This window comes from Pteropus medius, unplaced genomic scaffold (assembly GCF_902729225.1).
Source record: "Pteropus medius unplaced genomic scaffold, Ma_sr-lr_union100, whole genome shotgun sequence".
NCBI lineage: Eukaryota > Metazoa > Chordata > Mammalia > Chiroptera > Pteropodidae > Pteropus > Pteropus medius.
In genome coordinates, this window is record NW_024352787.1 from 136,803 (window position 1) to 157,885 (window position 21,083).

The following is a 21,083-nucleotide window of genomic DNA, read 5'->3' on the forward strand; positions in this document are numbered from 1 at the left end:
ATCACATGGTAGTTCTATTTTTAATCTTTTGAGTAACCTCTATACTGTTTTCCTTAGTGACTCCACCAAATGACATTCCTACCAACATTGCACAAGTGTTCCCTTTTCTCTACATTGTTGCCAAAGCTTATTATCTCGTATCTTTTCGATAATAGCTGTTAGAACAGGTGTGATCCATTGCACATTCTTGTACATGGCTTTTGGCGGACATATTCATTTTTCTTGAAATTGCTGGGTTATATGGTAAGTGTATGTTTGTTTACCTTTAGTCGCTACTTAGACCTGGTTTTTAAGCTTTGAAGGACCAGTCACATTCTTATTGAGTGGTTGTCATCATTTCTATTGATGTGTAACTGATTATCACAAATTTATAGGCTTAAAATAAGGCCCATTTGTTAGCTCACATTTTCTTTGGGTCAGGAATCTGGGCACAGCTTAGCTGAGTCCTTTGCTCAGGTGTGGGAAACCCAAGGTGTGCTGGAACCGACCTCCAAATGAGGGCGGGGCTTAGAGACCAAAGAAAGAGGGTAACAACTCCAGAATTAAACAAAGAGTTTATTAAGAGAACTTCCAGACAGATGCAGAGTCTTAGGTGGCAGCAAGATAGTGGATCTCCATGCCAAAAGGGGATGGGGGCTTAATATACATGGCCTCCAGGAAGATAGGCGGCTTGTAGCCAAGTGGCAGATTCTTGTTAAGAGCTGTATATATATATATATATATATATATATATATATATATTTTTTTTTTTTTTAGGCGAGGCAACCCTTGGTTGACCTCACAGATTGCAAAAACTTTGTCACCTTACAATCCCTTATTTTTTATTTTTTATGCCTACAGCACCTGGTCTTCCTAGGTGGTCTCCCATTCAAGTACTAACCAAGCCTGACCCTGTTTAGCTTCCAAGATCAGACAGGATCAGGCTTTTTCAGGGTGGCATGGCCATAGACCCTAAACATTTTTAAGCTTTTAATTTTGAACTAATTTTAGACTTACAGAAAAGTTGGAAAAATTGTTTATAGTTCCCATATACTGCTCACCCGACTTCTCTAGTATTACTATCTTACATAACCATGGTACAAAGATCAAAGCCAGACAGTTAACATTGGAACAATACTATTAAATGAACTGCAGCCCTCATGCAGATATCACCAGTTTTTCCACGAACAGCGTTTCTCTGTTTCAGCATCCGTTCCAGGATTACAAATCGTATTTAGTCGTTATTTCTTCTCAGTCTCCTTTGGTTTAGGATAGGTCCTCAGTCTCCCCTTGTCTTTCATGACCTGGACACATTCGAAGAGTACCGGCCAATTATTTTGTAGAACATCCCTCGATTTGGATTTGTCTTATGTTTTTCATCATTGGAATGACGTTACTGTTTTGGGCAAGAATACCACTGCAAAGCTATTATGTCCTTTTCAGTACAGTAGATGCAAATGTGCATGATGTCATAATATGTTATTATTGGTGATGTTAATTAATCTTGATTCCTTGGTTCTGGTAGTGTCTGTTGGCTTTCTCTGCAGGAAAGTTACTATCTTTGTCCTAGGGAGATGCTTTCAGACTATGCCAATATCCTGTTACGTGTCTAAGTTTCACCCACTAAATTTAGCATCCATTAGTTCAGTAGATCTTGCCTAGAACAATTACGTTTTAGTCTCGTGGCAATTTTCTCTTTCTCTCTTTTCTTCTAGCTATATTAATTGGAATTCTTCTGTAAGGAAGAGCTGTACCTTTTCTCCATGTATTTGATTGTTTCTATCAATATGGAATCACTGCTATTATTTCATTCTGTGGGCTAAAATCCAATGCTTTCATTATTTATTTATTTATTTATTTTTGTTCAAATTGTCCCAGTTTTGGTCATGAGGAGCCTCAGGTTGAGTCCTGTGTTCTTGCAACAAGCCCCACCCCCTACCCCGTTCCCACCACCACTGTTTTTTGAGCACTTCTTAAATTTTGGCACCATAAAATGTTCCAGGGTGATCTTGTGTTTTCCCTTCCCAGCCCTGGTTCCTTTTATCAGAAAATAGGATTTAGAAACCAAGATTGGGGGCCAGGTGTTCTCATTGTTACAGAAGTGTCATTGCTTCTATGCCCTCTCAATAGACAGAGCTAGAAACAGCTGTATGTACATTTACTAACCCACACATTCACACATACTTATATACATATTTCTATATCTATCTGTGTATATATTTAAAACCCATGAGTTTATACTGATATTTCTGATTTTAATTAAATAATTCAAGTTTTATTGTAGCCTTTCTATATTTAGAATTTCTTTCTCCAATTATGAAAAACCTGGTTTTCATTATCTATAGTGTATTTACTTATTTGTTCGATTCTAGTACACCCATAGTAATTTCAGAATCATTAATCTACACCTCTGTGAGAAACACATTTACTAACAAGATTATAGCATTTATGTACTGTTCCATTGGTAGCCAGTAAATATATTGCTTACCAAAGCTGTCTAGGTTAGTTCTTATTTTGCCCACTTTCTTCAGTGCTGTTAGTGAATCATTTGTGATATAGTTAAGGTTGATTTGTTGGTGTTTATATTTTATTTTGGTTATTCGAAGGGTGTATAAAACATTACTATAGTTCTAAGAGTCAGAACTATGCAAATGATACACAGAGAAAAGTCACTCCCTTCTTGTCCTTAATACCTTGATTTCATTCACCCCCATTCTCACACCCTTTCCACTCCACCCGCTTTGGTAACTGGTTTCTTTAGTTCCTAATTTAACCATCCTCTATTTCTTTTGGACAAATAAGCAGATTCGAGTATATTTCCTTATAATGTCTTCTTTCTTACATGAAAGAATACTTAGCATACTATAGACAAGCTCCTGTCCTTTGCTGTTTTTACTTCACAATATGTCCCGGAAGTCACTCCATATCACTTCACAGACATTATCATTCTTTTTATGACTATAAGGTACTCCTTTACATGGATTTACCATAGTTTATTCAGCCACTCTCCTACATATGGGCACTTATGTTATTTCTGATGTTTCACAATTATAAACAGTGCTGCAATGAATAATAATCAAATGCATGCATATTTTCATTTTGTTGGAGGCATATCTATGGTATAGATTCCTAAAAGTCAAACTGCTGGATTCCTGAATCAAAGAGTGGTAGTGCATGTACAGTATTGTTAGACACTGCCAAATTTCTCTCCAGAAGGATTATGCCAGTGTGCATGCCCAGTGGCAAAGATAAGAGTTTATGTTTCCCCACAAACTTGACAACAGAATATTTTGTTATGCTTTTTTAAAAATTTTTGCCAGTCAGATAGGTGAGAAATAGTATCTTAGTGTTATTTATTTTGAGTGAGCTTGGACAATGATTTCATATATCTGAGACTAATTTTTGTATCTTTTTTGCGAATTGTTTATACATATCCTTTTTCCATTTTTCTATTGTATTTTAGTCCTTTGTTTCTCAATTTTTGAGTCATTTTTAACTTGTTAGAGATATTTGTTAGCCTTTTGCTATATAATGTTTTGCAAATATATAACGTTGCACATGTCTGTTCTGATCACCTCCTAGTTAACCCACCTTCGGGAGGGAGTCTTTCAACCTAAATAGTGCGTGATAGCTGAACACGCAAAAACAATACTAGACAAATGAAATAGACAGAAGTTTATTAGTCACATATGCTCACAACCCAGGGGAAGGGGACACCACATGCCATGCAAGGCCACACGAGGGTTACACTCGGGAACAGAGTAAACCGGCAGGAGCTGTGGGAGATGGACTGCAGTAACAAGACAGCAAGGTGCCCCCTGGTTCCCACAGGAGGGTGTGATTGGCCTGTTTGAATAACCACAGGGATCCTTTCCCATAGGGAAAGGAGGGCTATGGCTAAGCCTTTGGGGCTCTTGGAGACTCAAAGATATCAATGCAGCCTATGGAATATCAGGCCATACAATGCTATATGTTAAATTCATCCAGGAGTAGGTTCTCTTAGTTATTGCCGTTATCAATAGGGTTTTCTCTACCATTATGTTCTTTAACTAAACAATATTGTTAAAAAGTTAATACAGGCAGCAGGGTGAGGCATCTGCTATTCAGGTGTAAAGACAAGAGAGCCTCAATTTTACAATGAAAAACCAGGGGAGACATTTGTGGAGCAATTTAGAACGAAACATTATCATCCCTGGTCAGTTACCCCTGTCAAGCTGCTTTGAAAGTAGAAGAGCAACATATGTAAATCCCCAAGAATAGAAAGGGCTACCATTAAAAATCTTTCATTTCAAGCATCATTAAAAATGGACAATTTAATTTGCATTTCAAAGGTAAACTCAGAGAAAAGAAATTTGTCATTATGACTAATAGGAAAAGTTTAATGGTGCAAATTATTATCTTTTGTCTTAATGGAAAATACAATATATGACAACAAAGGAAAAAAGAAACTAATGAGATTTTAAAGCAACAATATTAATGATTTAACAAAAAGAGAAGACAATGAAACCAGTTGTCCCTCAAAAGAAACTTTAAACCATTTTCAAAATCCATAAATAGCAAAATTGTCTGATTTGTTCATTCAACAACCATGTACCAAGTGCCTACTGTGAGCCAAGATCCTTTCTCTCTGGCATTCAGAGGTCGAGTTTACAATCCTGGCCCTCAAGTTGTTCACAGGCTTCCAGAGAAAATGAACAAGCAAACGGGTTTGTGCCAGGTGCCATGAGATTCTGCTCAAGCTGTACAAGGAGGCAAGGAAGGGGCTTACCTCGAACTAGGAGAGAGAAGGTTTCTCAGGGTAGGGAACACCTAACCCCAAATTTCAAGAGTAGAAAGGAGTTATCCAGGCAAAAGAAAAAAGAAAAAAGAAGAAGAAAGGGAATTCTAAGCCGAGGGAAGAGAATCTGCATTCGGGGACATAGAAAGTGAAGCGGAAGAGGGTATGACTGGACAGATAGGCAAGATTTGGATAAGAAGGTTCTTGTATCCGTGTGAAGAGTTTGGATCTAATCATGAAGGCAGTGGGGAGTGCTGAAGGATTTTAAGCAGGAGAGTGATAGGATCAGCTATGCAGTTTTTAAATTACTTTAGCCTCATTGAGAGGGACAGTCTAGGCTGGGAGGTCAAGTAGGAAGATGACATAGTAATCCAGAAAGAAAAATATGAGGGCCTGGAGGCAGTGGGTGGGAGAAGAGAAAATGGGACAGATATGAGTTATATTAAGGAAAGAGAATCAACAGGACATGATTGTTGACTAGACTTGAAAGGTGAGTTGGGAGTAGAAGCAAAGCTGTCCCCAAGGCTTTTGACTTAGATGACTGGAGTTTTAAGAAGCAAGAAAGATGGTAAATTCAATTTGTCATGTGCTGAATTTATTAAAATCAGAAGCGCTAAAAAGTTTATTAGACTAGTGGTTCTCAAACTTTTAAGAGAGTGAGAATCACCCGGAGATCTTGTTCAAATGCAGATTCTGTTTCTTTAAGTCTGGGATGGGGCCCCAGAGTCTGACAGCCTCCCAGGTAATGCTGATGCTCTGGACCATGAACCACACTTTGAGGAGCAAGGCTGTAGACTAGGAGGTTAATTAAGTAATTACTTTTTGATCTCATATGAAAGAAATAAGGAAATACCTATTTTGATATCTGAAATTTAATAACACAAATATAATGACATTAAGAAGAATAGCTCAGAGAAGAATTGCTTTGGGAGAAATGCTTCGATAAGTGTTTGGGGTAGGAGGTGAGACCAGAAGTACCCAGGAGAGGGACAGCAGGACAGCAGGACACAGGCTTCAGAGAGGGTGGAAATGCCCTGCCTGTGAAAAGGGAGGGAGATGGTAGAGTGCAGGAGGAAGGGCCACGTGGTCCATCCTGCCCTCCCCAATCATCAGGACAATGCATGTGGCTCACTAGTGGTCTTGGTGTGTATGTGTGTGTTTGGGGGGAGGGAGGTATGGTGCATGTGTGCATGTGCATGTGTGTATATGTGCACATGTGTGGAGGAGTGCATAGTTGAGGCAAACCTGAGTTCTGCATCCAGGCAGTGCACAAACAAATACCGGGCCAGCAACAAGGACAAAGTGAACAAAGGGCGAGCTGACATCCGGATTACATAAGGAACATTTCAAGAAATAAAACACACAGGATGATGAAATATAGTGCCACGTGACAGTTACAATGTGGACCAAATCCTCTAAAAAGGAAGAGTTACCCAGTGAATTTAAAAGCCAAATCTAAGGATATGGTGGATTTTGGATTATGTCCAAAGACACATTTGGACAAGGCAAACTAAAATTAATGCCTGTGCAAATGTAAGAAAGGTAGGAATTTTAATTATGATCTCTGACAAAACACTTTAAACAAAAGCTGGAGGAAATATTGATGTTGGTACATGAGAATAAAAAAGGCACAGTAAAAATGAAAACACAGCAAATTCATTAGTTGTACCTTGCTTCAGAATATGGCAGATCAAATAAAAAGATGGTAAAAAAATCAGCAACCTGAACAGGGCTACTAATAAGGTAGAATTAAAGAGTTTCTGAGAATTAGGTGAAAAATTAGAGAATCTACCTTCTAAAAATATATGTTTTACACTTCAAATAATCGTGTATTAGGTTAAGAAGTTTCAAGTAAATAAAAGACTATACAGATAGGCCATATGTTGATAAGATTAGAAATATAATAGCAAACTCTCAGATGGTATTATGTAACAGGAACTGTTCTCTCTGTGTATGTGTTTGTGTGTGTGTGATTGTATGTGTTTACAGATATTAACTCATTTAATTTGCACTATAACCTTATGAAGTAGGTATGATTATTATCCTCATTTTACAGATGAGAAAACTGAAGCAGAGAGAAGTAACTGTCCAAAGGCTATGTCTATGCTGTATCTTCCCATTGGACCCAGAAGTGAACACCTGACCCAAGCTGGGCCAATCAGATTTTCTTTCCCCGGAATTTAAACCTGATGTAGAAAGATGGAGAGGGCTGACTTGATTTTCCAGCTGAACCTATTAGATAAGGAGGCCCTAGAGGATGCAGACCTGCGCTGGGCTGCCGGGCACCTGCATCCAAGAGCTGGCGGTTCACCTTATTAAGAGCTGCCCCAGGATCCTTCTAATACTTTTAGCTTGTGCATAAGTTATTCAGTCACCAGAAGAGCCTTAACTAATACACCCACAGAGTTTAAAAACACTCCCCATGATAGCAGTGGAGCCACAGAGAAAATCCACGAAGATTTATAACATCCACAAACTCCACCCACCAAAATGCATGAGTGCAAAGTGTTATTATAAGAAAATATATTTCTCTAAACATATATATACATATATATAAATTAAATGGCAAAAGAAGATATAAAATAGTATCTAAAGGTTTTGGAAAAGGAACAAATTGCATTGTTTAATTGAAGAGCATTGAGCAAATTAGAAACTTAAAAAAATAGAAAAGTTAAACAAACCAATGATTACTTCTTCAAATGGTTAATCAAAATAATAAACCATTGAATCAACTTCAAAAAAATTAAGAAAGTTGGAAAGTTAATAATTCCACAAGAGGAGGGGATTGGCAGTAAAAATAAGGCCACAGTCGTATAATATAAATTCATGGAATTAGTTGTGCTTATAGGCTTACATTATATATTTGTTAAATCTGTGTATTATTAAGCCACATTGTATCTTTGTTTCTGACCTGCTAATTTCTTTTTTTTTTTTTTTTAAGTGCCAGATAAAAATCAGAAGTTACAAATCAGAATACTTGAACCTCAGAGAATGTAAACAGCTCAACAAGGGATCAGATCCGGGTACCTGGAGCATCTGCAGGACACAGGCAGCTGCACTCAGCTGCCTCAAAGGTGAGCAGTCACTTCGATTAGTGGCCCTTTCCACAGCTCATGCTACCGCCCAGAGCTCTGTCCATGGGGACCCTCACGGCAGTTCCTGTGTGGGTGTATCCTATACCCATTTAATCTTTGAGTTGAAAATCGGAGCCCGGGGAAGTTAAGACACTTGCCCAAGGTCACACAGCTATTGCATGCATGTTAAGGCTGGGACTTGAGCACGGGTATTATAGCTCTAGTTGTTTCTTTTTTTCTATTTTATTAAAGCAGTACAAGCTTATTAGTTTAAGTAAGTCAAAACAAGATGTCCCCATAGTAAAAAGCTGCTTCTCTGCCTGTTCCTATGGTTTGTTATAGGACACCCAATGTCACCCCCCACACCCCACCCCCAACACTTGAGGGAGGATTCCCAGTGATTTCCACAATGCGGCGTATCTCCCTGTGGGCAGTTTGCCCTGGCACCCTAGTAGGCAGATCCTCACTGATTTCTGCCAGGGCGCACCCTCAGCTGACCTCTTCGTCACCCAGTGTTTCCGCCATACTTTCTTCACCTAGGTCTGTATCTCAGCGTTGGCTGGGGAGGGGTCCCTCTTTTGAGGTTCTTCCTTTTTCAGTGATCTGCCTTGACCCTAGAAGTATTCTTTACAGTTCTTGTATTCTTTACAGTTCTCTTTACCTCTTGATAGGTAATCCCGCATTACACTTAATAATTTTTTATATTAAACTCTCTCTCTTCAGATTACTGTGTGGTTTCTTTCTCTTGAATGGACCTTGACTGACATAGTGAGCTATTCCCCCAGTAATTTATAACAAAGGCTACCCCTTGTTACACGTTTTTTTATGTGTGAGACACTGTATTAAACATGTTGCAAACGTCTGATTTAATCTTGTCAATGGCACTATAATGTAGATACCATTATCTCCATTTTCAGATGAGGAAATTAATGCTATCTGGGTAGGAAATAACAGGTCTGGTCTAATGGACCATCATGCTACGAGGAAGTACAATTAAGAAAACAATGCAAACTGACCTCAGGCATAGGTGCCAAGGTACCAGTACTGGTCTCTATTGCACAGAGATGAACATACCACATTCTTCCACAGCTGAAATCACAAGTTTCTTGGAAAACCCATAAATAGCTAAAATTGCCTTCTCTTGTAAGTATGTCCATCTGTTCCAGGGCAAATTGCCTTCCTTGATAGTTTTCAGCTAATCAGCTTGCCCAAAGACAAAAAAAAATAAAATTAAATAAATAAGGGCAATCTCTGGTCTACAGATGGTCTGCAATTTTTACTTTTATAAACCTTGCCCTGATTTTGTTCAGTGACATTTGATTTATAGGTGATCGATCTCACTTGTATACAAGTTAAGTTTCAGCTGGTCTTTTAACTAAACTGATTTCTCTGAATTACCCTTTGATGGTTATTTCTGGAGGTCCTGCTGAGGTCTGCTCTTCGGATGTGTTGTTCATAGGAGCTTACAGAAGCATGCAGTTTGTGTGTAAATGTCAGCTGGACCCCGCAAGTCCTGGCTTACCTTCTCTTGGGCCTCAGGTAAGTGTCATAATATGCCAATTAGGTTATACCAGTATGTATGCCAATATAATCAGTGCCCAGTTTAGCTCTTGGGTACCGATTATACTTTCTGGCCAAGTTTGGTCCTGCTGTGTCCATGGCCATTGTATGGGGCTGGAGAGGAGCTGCCAGACTGGCCTCATAGTAACAGTTCTCTGGGAGTGTGGTTTTTGGGAGAGCTCCAGAACCATTCTTTTCCCTCCATAGACTGATAGGCTGCTCATTTCCACAATGACTGTGATTCCAAGACTGTTGGGTTTTAAAGGCTATTGTAGAGTTGCAGAGAGAGGGTTGGAATAAGGGCAAATTTAAATGCCACAGAAATCATTCCTCTTATCAAGATTCAGCAAGTTTTCGTGAATAAGCACCCTTTGGATTGTTGCAAGCCTTTGGTTAATTTCCAGAGTTCCGAAAAAGTTGATTTTGACCATTTTTGCTGGTGTTATCATTGCTTTTATGGAAGAGTGAATTTTCAGAGGTCCTTACTCTATCATCCTAGAAGTGCTTTGATAACAAGATTTAAAGGGCTCATGAATTTGAGCCCTTAATTTGACTGACATTCTTTCTGAACAAGTACAACAGAACATAGCACAAAACAAAATAGCAGGAATCAGCTACAAATGCCTCAGAATTGTCTTATGTTGACTGAGGATATTTTTCTATTGTGTGAGTATGGAAAGATTTCTAAATAGCTAGAGTTTTATATCTTTGGCAACCTTTGGAGGTGGTTAATAATTGGACTGTAAAGTCTCTTAAATTAAAACAGCTCCTATTCTGATTGATTTATAAGATTTACCCTTTGAAAGTACAAAACTCTGGTTGTTAGTATAGTCGCAAAATTTATAACCATCACCATCATTAAATTTTAGAATATTTTCATCACTCCCAAAAGGAATCCTGTACTTATTAGTCCTCACTGCTCACTCTTCCTTCCTCCAGCCCTAGGAAATCTACATTGTATCATAATGGATTTGTCTATTCTGGACAGTCCATATAAATGGAATTATACAATATGTGTCCTTTTGTGTCTGACTTATTTTAGCACAATGTTTTCAAAACTCATCCATGAAGCAGCATGTATCAGTACTTCTTTCCTCTTTATGACAGAATAATATTCTGTTATATGGACATACCACATTTTATTCTTTCCTCATTCATACATATTGATATTTTCAATTAATTTTATATAATTATTTAAAAGTCAAGTTTATTGCAGAAGAATTTATATACGGTAAATTATTTAGTTCTATGAGTTTTGACAAATGTGTATAGTTCTGGAATTATAACTACCCCAAAAAGTTCCCCAGTGCTCCTTCCTAGTCAGTATCCTCCCTGTCTCCAGTCCCTGGCAACCACTGATCTGTTCTCTATTTCTATAGTTAGCTTTTTCCAGAATGTCATATAAATGAATTTGTACAGTCTTTAGCCTCCTGCGACTGGCCTAATGTTTTTGAAAAACTTGCTCAGTTGTTCTCTATCATAAATATTTTCTGATCCCTCCCCTTTTAATGATGTTATAAAAACCCTGGCCCCCACCTCCTTGTCTCACTACTTGAGAATTTCCACGCTTGATCCCCTCTCCAATGTTAACATGTGATAACTCATGACTCATAAAGCCCACTGCAGTTTGCACATTGACAGGTGCGCAAATACTGATAAGTAAAATGTTGACAAACTGAAATACAAGTGACTTGTGAGAAATAAAACCTTAAATATGAGAGTGACTTGACCATTCTGCTTGTCTGTCTATTCATGAACTCTTTTTTCTATTTTTTAATAGTTTTATTTTTATTTAGTTTTAATTTTAATTAAAATGATGCATCAACAGAACTTTCACAGTTGAAGAGAACTATAAATCTTGTTATGAAAAACAGTAGTTCCCCAACCTCACCACCAACTTCTCACTCTCCAGGGGCTGTTATTTTAGTTATTTTAACTGATTATTTTTATTTTTCTTCATGTCTTTACATAACACTTACATTGATATTTCATTCCTTTTTAACTTTAAGCAGTATTTATTGACTTCCTGCTATGGAATATGAAGATTTAATTCTTTCTTATTCACACCCCTGTGAATTGCAGTTTTAGTTAGAACAACATTATCATTTTAGTTAGAACAATATCCAGTGTTACATTACTAGGACTATGTAGATGCCATTGACAGATTAGCTTTGTAATATACTCTGATTATTTTCCTATCCTGTAAAATTTTTTGTTTTCTCTGGAGTTAATAATTATTGGTTTTTAATATCCCGAGTTTCATATATTCTTACCACTGATTTATCCTCGAACCCTCCCCAGTTTGTGTAAGTCTTCTCTCAATGGTTTTATATGCGTTAGATTTCTTTCTTTTTACTTTTTCTATAGCTCCCTCTTTTTCTCCTTCCTTCTCTTCCCTTCCCTTTCCTTCCTAATCCTTCCCTTCCTTTTCTTTTCCTTTCTTCCTTTTTAAAAGAAATCTCACCAGGGGTCTTCTAACATGCTCCCAACAAGACTAGGTGATCTCTGGGCTGGCTGTACAAGTTACCATCTTAGGATCTCTTTTCACCATGATGCTGAGAATTCTCTCATCTTTCCCTTGGGTTAGAATGCCTGATTATGCTGTTTTTTGGTTAACTATTGTTTTAAAAGAATGCATCTTCCAGTACCTGGAAGGTAAATTTTTTTAGGCCTAAAAATTCTTGATTCTGTCCTCCTACTTAGTTGGTAGTTGGGCTAGGTATGAAGTTCTACGTTAGATATCATCTTACCACAGAGTTCTGATTTTTCATTATCTCAAAGCTACTAAGATGTCTGCTCTCCTGATCCTTGATTCTTTATGGTAAACTTATTCTCCCTCCAGGAAGTTTTTAGGATCTTCTCCTTACCTCCAGTGTTCTGAAAGTTCAAGATGCCATCTTACTGTGGGTCTAGTTTTATTTTCTGTCCTGGGCACTAGAGAGGACATTTCAATCTGAAGACATAGATTCTTCAGTTCTGGGAAACTTTTTTGGGTTATTTCTTCAGTGATTTTTCTTACCTATATTTTTTCTAATCTCTCTTTCTAGAACTTTCATGGCTTAGCTGTTGAGAATCCTGGACTGGTCCTCTATTTTATCTTTATTCTCCATGGCTTTGTCTTTTTGTTTTGCTTTCTGGGAGAGTCTCTTCCAAATTTTCTGTTGAGTTTTTCATTTGTGCTCTTCCACTTTTAATTTTTAAGACTTCTTTTGTGTTCTGTAATTTTTAAAAAGAGCATCCTATCTTTGTTTCATGGATTCAATATCTTCCTGTAAATTTCTAGGGATTGTAATGATAGCGTCTCTCTCTCTGTCCATTTCCATCTTCATCTCCATTTCCATCACTCTGCAGTGTCTGTTTTCTGTTTTTTTCATTTTAGTTACTCTCTTGTACATTGGGCCCTTTCCTTCAGTAGCTGGGGAGTTGGCTCTCTGATCATAGAGGGCCTTGTAGGACTAACTGAATGTTCTGTGTACACCAGTATACTTGCTGACAGTTGGCATCAGGGTAAGGGGGTTTGGCTTATAAAAATCTTTCTTTTAGACAGGTCATATTCCTCTGAGGACTTTATATCTTTTGTGTGGAAGGGTAGAATGGTTCTTCCAGGGTTAGGGAGCCAGATTTAGGGCTCGGGAGAAAATGGCTGGGGGAGGTTGTAATATTATCCTACATGTGACCTTCCAATTCACATAGTTATAATCTGGGAGCCCTACCTTCAACTCTTCCTGGTATTCCACAGCCCAGGGGTGAATGGGGAAGGGAAGTGGAGATTTTACTCCTTCTTAAGCAATCTTCTAATCATCCTGTATTTAGCCCCTCATTCACCCCTTCTAGATGAAACTAATACTTTGGTGAAGGAGCCCCTGAAGGTATTTTGGGTTATTTCCCAACTTTCTCCACTGCAGGTTTATGATTCAGAATTTTTCCTTAATTGCCTAGCCCCTCCCCCTCACCCACTCTCCACCCACAACCTCTGGATGTTGCCGTTTCCCCTCAAGAACTGGATCTCTGAAGGCGAAACGTCTCCTCGCACATGCTCGGGACATGCACCCAGGGCCTGGCGCACCTGGAGTATGGTCCGTGGCTCCACCTGGAGTGCTAACCCAGGACCTTCTGCATGTAAAGCAGACGTGCTAACCACTGCACTATGGAGCCACCCCCTGATTCAGAATTCTTGATTCTAGCAAGTCAATTTGCTTTATCTATCCTTTCCAGCTTCCAAAATTGTGTTTGTTTTTTTCTTTTTTTATTGTTTTTGTCCTAATTGTTTATATCTTTTTTAAAAACAAATTTGAGGATTTAGGAAGATGAGGAGACTAATGGATATAGTCAACCTGTTATTTTGTTTGGAAGTCAGAAATCATGCCATTCTTTACTCAGAACTATGAAATAAAAACAACCATTTTTACAACCCTTCCCCATTCTTCCACTCTTCCTTCTCCTCACTTAATATTTTATTCTTATTGCACCAAAAGTAGAGACAAATCAGAAATATTATACTGTATTCAGGCAAGAGCATTTTGCAATGTCCCCACTTTTAAGAGACACCAAGCAGTCAGGAATAGTATTATCATTCATGAAGACACTTAAGCATAGTAACAAATGTCCAATATAATCAGAAATGAACATTAATAATTGTGTATCTTCTCCGTGTGCATTAATGACCAAATGCCCCTATAGCTATGGACCAGTAGTTTAGGAATTTTCCTAAAATGGTAGTATTTTTACACAGATTCAGTCCTTACAATTCAGAATTGTGTTTATTTTAGTTACAGCAACAAGAAAATACTCAAAAGACATGATACTCAAGAATCTACCAGACACAGCTAGAGAGGGACTGTCTAATTAGAGCCTCACCCAACAAAGGCAAAGTAAGAGTGGTCGAGTATTGATAAGTCAGATGGGTGACTGGTGTAAGAGTCTATTAAGCAATTTTTCTCTACAGAGGCTTAAATTTTTTTATAGAAAAAATAATGTTAAAGGGCGGGAAATAAGAATGCCTCATCCAGTGTTTTGTCTCACTACCAGCTGCCTAGAATTATTCAGATAATTTACCCCCAATACCTTCTCACATTGCCCAAAAATATTAAGTCAGTCCAAGGTAAGTTTTCTGTGTGGCAAGACTCACTTTCCTGCCACTTCTTACTTGCACACGCACCCCATCCCCACCCCGCCCCCACACACCTCTCCCAGCTGCAATACTCCACCTAGGGTTTCCTTTTAGACACAGTGGGAGCACTGTAGCATGTCAGAAAAATTAGCAGAACAGAAGTAAGAAAATATGCATTCTAAGACTTTTGGCAAATCACGCATCCCCTGGCCCTCAGTTTCTGCATCTGAGAAATGAAGGAGGCAGTTTCCATGGTCACTAAGGTCTTTCTTAAGAGCGACCATCCATGATCCTATCAATGGCTAAATGGCCAGCTGGTGAGGTGCCCCTGGTTTTATCAGCATCTTGCCCTTCATGATTGGCCCCAGACTGAAATACATTGTTTGACATGAGCCTGATCAAGTGGGTAAAAGAATGTGCTGGATGTGGTGAGTGGGCTGGAGAGGGCTTGGTCAGGGGATGCCTCCCCTGATGAGTTTGTGGTTGCCTGTGAGGCTGTGATGATCTTCTGAAAACACCATTACCAGGAATCAAGAAAGCTTCTTAAATATTGTGAAGCCCCCCTCTCGCCACAGGTCAACTTATACTATCTACACACCATCTTTTCACTGATTTCTTTTCGGTAGGAAGAAGGTTATGATCACAGGTCATTTGCCTCTACTCCAGGGAGCACAAGAAAAGTGCATTTTGTACTTACTCACTAATCACCCAGTCTGTAGTCTCATTTGAGGTTGATTTGAGTGGTGGGTTCCATATCCAGTAATTTTTCTTGGAGAATTTAATCTCTAGTTACACTAGCCCATGTGGCAAAACCCACATGCAGGAAGGTTTGGTGCAAGATCATTTGTAAAAGTCAAATCTCAGTTACAGAGTAGATGTCTGTCACAGGGAAATAGTAAATAACATGGGGCGCATTCATGCCATGGACCTTGTGCCACTGTGAAGATGGGAGGTGGGTCTATAAGCGCTGACAGTGAGGTGAGTTGAAGTGTGCTGCTATTTATGTAAGCACAGGTACTCATGTACAATAATGAAAATTTCTAGCATTTACAAGTACTTGTAATATGCCAGGCTCAGTTCCAAGCACTTTATATGCGTTAGCTCATTTAATCCTCCCGTTACCATATGAGGCAGATTCCATTGTTATCTACTTTTTTACAACTGAGAAAATGAACTTTGTCAATGTTGCGGTTAGTGGCTGAGCCAGGGTTCAAACCAGGCAGCCCAATGCCAGAGCCCTACACTTCACCAGGGAGAGGTGTGCGCGTGCACACACTTACACACACTCACGTATGCATAGAACATTTCTGAAGGAGATAAGTATCAATGGGATGTTATCTATCAGTGGTGGCTTCTGTGGAGGGAAGTTTTTAAGGGCTAGGTGTCTTAGGTGAAAACAAAATATTTATTATTGAACCCCTTTTGTGCTATTAGTATTTATTATATATTCTTTTTCTCAAATAACCAAAATGTTGTTAGTACATTTTAAAAAGTCACATGGTACAAAGAATGATAAAACAGAAGCAGTAAGATATCACATCTATGATTTTATAATATGGAATATTAAAAAATATTTTTCTTGTCTCTCAGTTTTTACCCCAAATTCCTAGTCAGCCTGCCATTGACCTAAAGCCCCTAGCAAAACCCAAGAATTCTTGTGAAAATGGTTCCTCACATTTAGGGGCATTTAATGACACCCTTTTTGAAACTACAGCATTAGAATATCTTTTATAACATTTGTATGATAAAGTAATTTCTCTCTAATAGCAATTACACTTCTATAAACGAGTTACTAAACCCAGCTTATCATTGTAAAGAAAGCTTTTTATTATTTACTCGTACATGGTATACCACAAAAAGCAGTGCACGTAGTAGATGCACACATTGATTTTTCATATGTGATGTGACTGGAAAACCCAAAATGTGGTGGACCAGCCTTCTAGTTCACAGGACTGTGGTTTTGGCAAATCACAGATGAGTCAGTCCTGCCTCCAATGTTTGGAGGAGAAATTCATTATGTGGCTTATGTACTCCCTAGAGAATGTTCAGTTCCTCACGAAGTGAGCTGCCTGAATTATGTGACAGTTCAGGCAGTAAAAATGGTTTCAACTTGACCACTAAGCAAAAAGTTTCTTAGGGATTCATGGAATCAGATTTCAGTAAGGGCAGTCATCCCCAAATCTAACTGGTCACCAGAATTATCCCGGGGTCTCTTCTTGTTGTTATCATTAATACAAATTGCTGGGCCCTCCCTAAAAATTCAGTAGCTCTAGGGTAGGACCCAAGACTTTGCCATCCATCACAGTTGATTTCTGACGTTCAGCCAAGTTTGAGAATCAGTCACTGTTTTGGTTTATCCCAGTCTATCTGCTAACATAGTTTTGACTCATCTAATTATGCTTTATGACGTAGCTGGTTAGTTAATGAATAGTGAAATGCCCAAAACATGTTTAAAGATACATCCTGCTACATTTGTATGAACTATGTGGATTATAATACATAGAACAATATGTATTATAGAACCTGTGTTCAGCACTTTATAGTTAGAAAAGCATTTGCAAATACTGTGATGGAGACAATACAGTGTAGTGGTCAAAAATAATGGTTCTGGACTTGGGCTTCTTAGCTTCTGAAGGATATCAAAATATGCCACCCTAAAATATGCCACTTTGGCATAAGGATTATTTTGACCTAATTGAGAGTCAACAGATGCAGGAAGAGTTCTCTGTCTTCCCTTATCTGCCTAAAAGCAAGGCATAAATTTCCTTTGTGAAGATGTTTCCTCACTGTACAAGAAAAAGAAGAGCAACTATCACTAGAGACAGGGAGTTGACACGTTTGTATAAACAGACCTTACTAAAAATAATCCTTATCTTCCGTTAGTTCTCTCATATTATATTCTAGTCACTTCCCCATGATTTATTGTCCATCAAAGCCAAAACCCCCTTTTCTTTGTTCAAATGGTATATTAGCCCCTCGAGTCAAACTGCTTCTTTGAATTTCACTTCTTTATTATGAACTCTCATGCATGTAAATGTTATTAAAATTATATGCCTTTTCTTTTGCAAATCTTTAATCTATCTTTAATTCTCAAGTCCCCAGTGTATGAACATAAGAGAATAGAGGAAAAGTTTTTCCTCCCCAACACTTCAAATCTCAGTTCTACAGCTTCCTATCTCTGTGACCTTGGACTTGTTTTCTTTTTTAAATTCTCTCTGTGATTTATTTTCTTCATCTACAAAATTATGGTAATAATAGTACTATCATGGGGTTGGAAAGTTCAAATGAGTTAATACTTTTAAGCCCTTAGATCAAAGACTGGTATTTAGTAATTACTTGACAGATATTAACCGCTATTTTATTTGATCTTCACAAGATATTATTACTGCAATTTTACAACTGTGAAAATTGAAGCTTGGAGAGTTTAAATTACTTGCCCCAGGTCAGATGAAAAATAGTAGAAACCCAGAACCAGATCTTCTGACTCCAGATTTTATGCTGTCTAGTTTTTAAGTATTTACTTAACATTACAGAGTTGTCTATAACTTTGATTCTTGCCAAGAATATTTGGGACAAATACTTAATATCGATGACCAGAGGACTCCAGAAATATGAAGGGGAAAAAAAGGAAAGATATAAAACAGCAGAGAGAACTCACTTTAAAAACAGTGATTGATACCAAATAGGATAAGTTTTAAACAATAATAAGTAAGTGACATATGTAGGGATAAGTATGGGTATGAAACTGAATTAGGTAAGTGAGGTTACAACAAAAATAAGAAATCAGGTGTGCTTTTGCCAAATCTGCTATGAAGGAGAGTATTATCAAAGAGCAGACAAGAGAGGAAATTTCATTTCACAGTTATGCTTCCTATGTATCATTCACTTGGCTTGAAAACTATGCATAGACTATTACCATAAGATTCTAAAGATACAGTTCCCTCAAATCAATGCAGGGGATTTCAGCTCAACACTGGGATAAAACTGAAAAGAGATCCAACTAGTACTATTAATCATGTAGAAACAAAAAATTATAAGCCCCATCTATATATTTTCATTCAGACTTGGCAAGAGATTATAACTAAAGCCAGAAAATATAGGCCCTAGTTGCAGTTATATTTATTTTTTTAATGAAAAAATTGGAGGCGATTGATAAAGGTTCTTTGAGATGACAAGCTTTCGGCCAGCCATTAATCTCTTTAAATAGACAGGGAAAAGGTTACCAAATATTTACAAGCCTGTTACATAAAACTTAAGTTAAGTCTGTATTTATTCTGTATCTTGTTATCTTAGCATGTGTTTCTAACTTCTTGGTTAAGAATGATGAAGAGCTTTCTTATAAATTAAGAGGTCGTTTGTAGTAGATCCAGGGAATATTCATTTGTAATTTAGAATAAGTAATTTGTATTTGTTATATACAACTTAGTTTGTTAGAATTTTTGGTAGATAAAACTGTTTATTCTCTTCAAGTTTAAAGTTTATATCGAGTCTATAACTATGATTGGAATGGGGCTTGATTTTACCTACCACATTTGTAATAACTTACTAAGTCCTCATTAATCTATTTAACTGAACATCTGTGTAAACTCTTAAACTTACAAAGAAAGCTAAAGCATTTACTACTTGTAAATTCTTGGTTTTGTTTGTTTTACAGATTGGTTCAAAATGGCTTTAAAATTATGTGCTTTTACAAATGAAAATCAAGCGCTTCTAATTGAATAAAAATCTTGACAAGTGCATCAGTGGCTAATCAGATATGACTTGCAAGTCTTTGCCAAATTATACAATGCCTTTATTTGGGTACTGAAATCAATGACAAAGAAAGGGAGGAGGGAGACATAAATCAGTGGGGTATTGCTGACTGTGAACTAATTATAAACCAACAGGGTGACAAGGCTGCTAGAAAACCCAGTGCACTCTCAAGCTACATCACCAGAAGTGTAGAGAACAGGTGTAGGAGATAATGGCTTGCTCTACTTTTCATCACAACTAAATTTATTTTAAGACCCAAGGACCCTATTTTGAGAGAAGCTATGAGAGCACAGAGTGCGGCCATATGTGGCAGCCGGTGGGGTATACAGCTGGGCTCTCCCTTTAAAGAGAACTAGTCCAGCAGTGGAGGATGCAGGGAACTGATAACCTCCAGCTGCAGCACCTTCAGGCTCTACCTCAGCTTTTGGACTGAAGCCACACTCTGCCCAAACAGCCCCCCGTCCATGACAGAGCTCAGAGAGAATATGAGGGCCTGGCCCTTTCTGCACAGTGCAGGATGCCTCTGATGGGCAATCTTTGAGCTCCTATTTGGCTTAGGTGAGACTCTGGGACTTGCAACCCAGGCTGAGGCTCTCTGTGCAATCCTGCTTCCTTCCACCTCTCCTTCCTAAGTTATCATTTTAGCATCATGACCTAAAGTATTTTCCTGCCTAATTCTCATTTCTCCCCCTTTACCTCTCACAGGCATTACTCACACCCCACCTGCCAATAAATTGCTTGCACTCCTAACTCCATCTCAATTTCTGCTTCCTGAGAAACCCAACATGAAGGACTAGATCAATAGTCTTTTAATCAATACTTAATCAGTCAATCAATACTTTATTTTTCAAATCCCTCTATAAAAGAGCCAGGTTATAGCAGGACAGAAACCAAAATTCTATTTTTTTTTCTAAGAAAGATGTTTAAACATTGGTGGCCCCCTTTTTATACTTTGATAGTTGATATAAAAACCAGAGGTCTCACATTACTGCTTTCGTGTACCAGCAGTGGGGTATAAATGTCTGGTGAGGCTTCCTACATGGTCTCTTTAGATACTTTCTGGTTTTAAAGTTCTTTGGTTCTACGAGTAATTGAACATTGTCACCTAAAATGGGGAGCCAGTTTCTTCTGGGTTGCTCTAATAGGTAGAAATAAAAGTTATGGGAAAGAGGGTTTTATTCCATATAGAGAAAAACCTTTTAACAACCAGAAGAGTCAAAAAATGAAAGGGACTGCCACTAGAAGCTGTAAGCTCCTGAATTAGTTTGTAAGAGTTGCCATAACAAAGTATGAAACACTGAATGGCTTAAACAACAGAAACGTATTTTCTCATAGTCCTGGAGACTAGAAGTCCAAAACCAAGGTATCAGCAGGTTTGGTTTCTTCCGAGGCCTCTTCTTGGCTTGCAGATGGCCACCTTCTCACTGTGTCCTCACGTGATCTTTCCTCTATGCCCAAGTATGTCTGTGTGCACATTTCTTCTTATAAGGACACCAGTCATGTCATATTGTATTAGGGCCCACCTATCCACATGAACTCATTTTAATTTAATTACCTCTTTAAAGATCTTATCTCCAAATACAGTTACATTCTGAGGTACTAGGAGTTAGGGCTTCAACATACAAACTTGGAAATGGAGACACAATTCAGCCCATATCAGCCCCCTCAGTTAAAATTTTCAATCAAGTCCCGATATGGCTGTCAGAAAGTTTTAGACTGGGTTTCCTCCATGAGTGTGTCTCTGCCCACTGGTGTGCCAGTAGACCCTCCAGGTGTATGGCTCAATTTTGATTAAAATGTGTATCTTACATGAGGTTCCCCCAGAATCCAG

The 21,083-nt window shown here is 38.2% G+C and overlaps 1 pseudogene; it reads right to left on the reverse strand.

Moving 5' to 3' along the window:
* Positions 1–831: 831 nt before the first annotated feature.
* LOC120591882 (uncharacterized) lies at positions 832–950 on the reverse strand (annotated as a pseudogene).
* Positions 951–21,083: the final 20,133 nt, after the last annotated feature.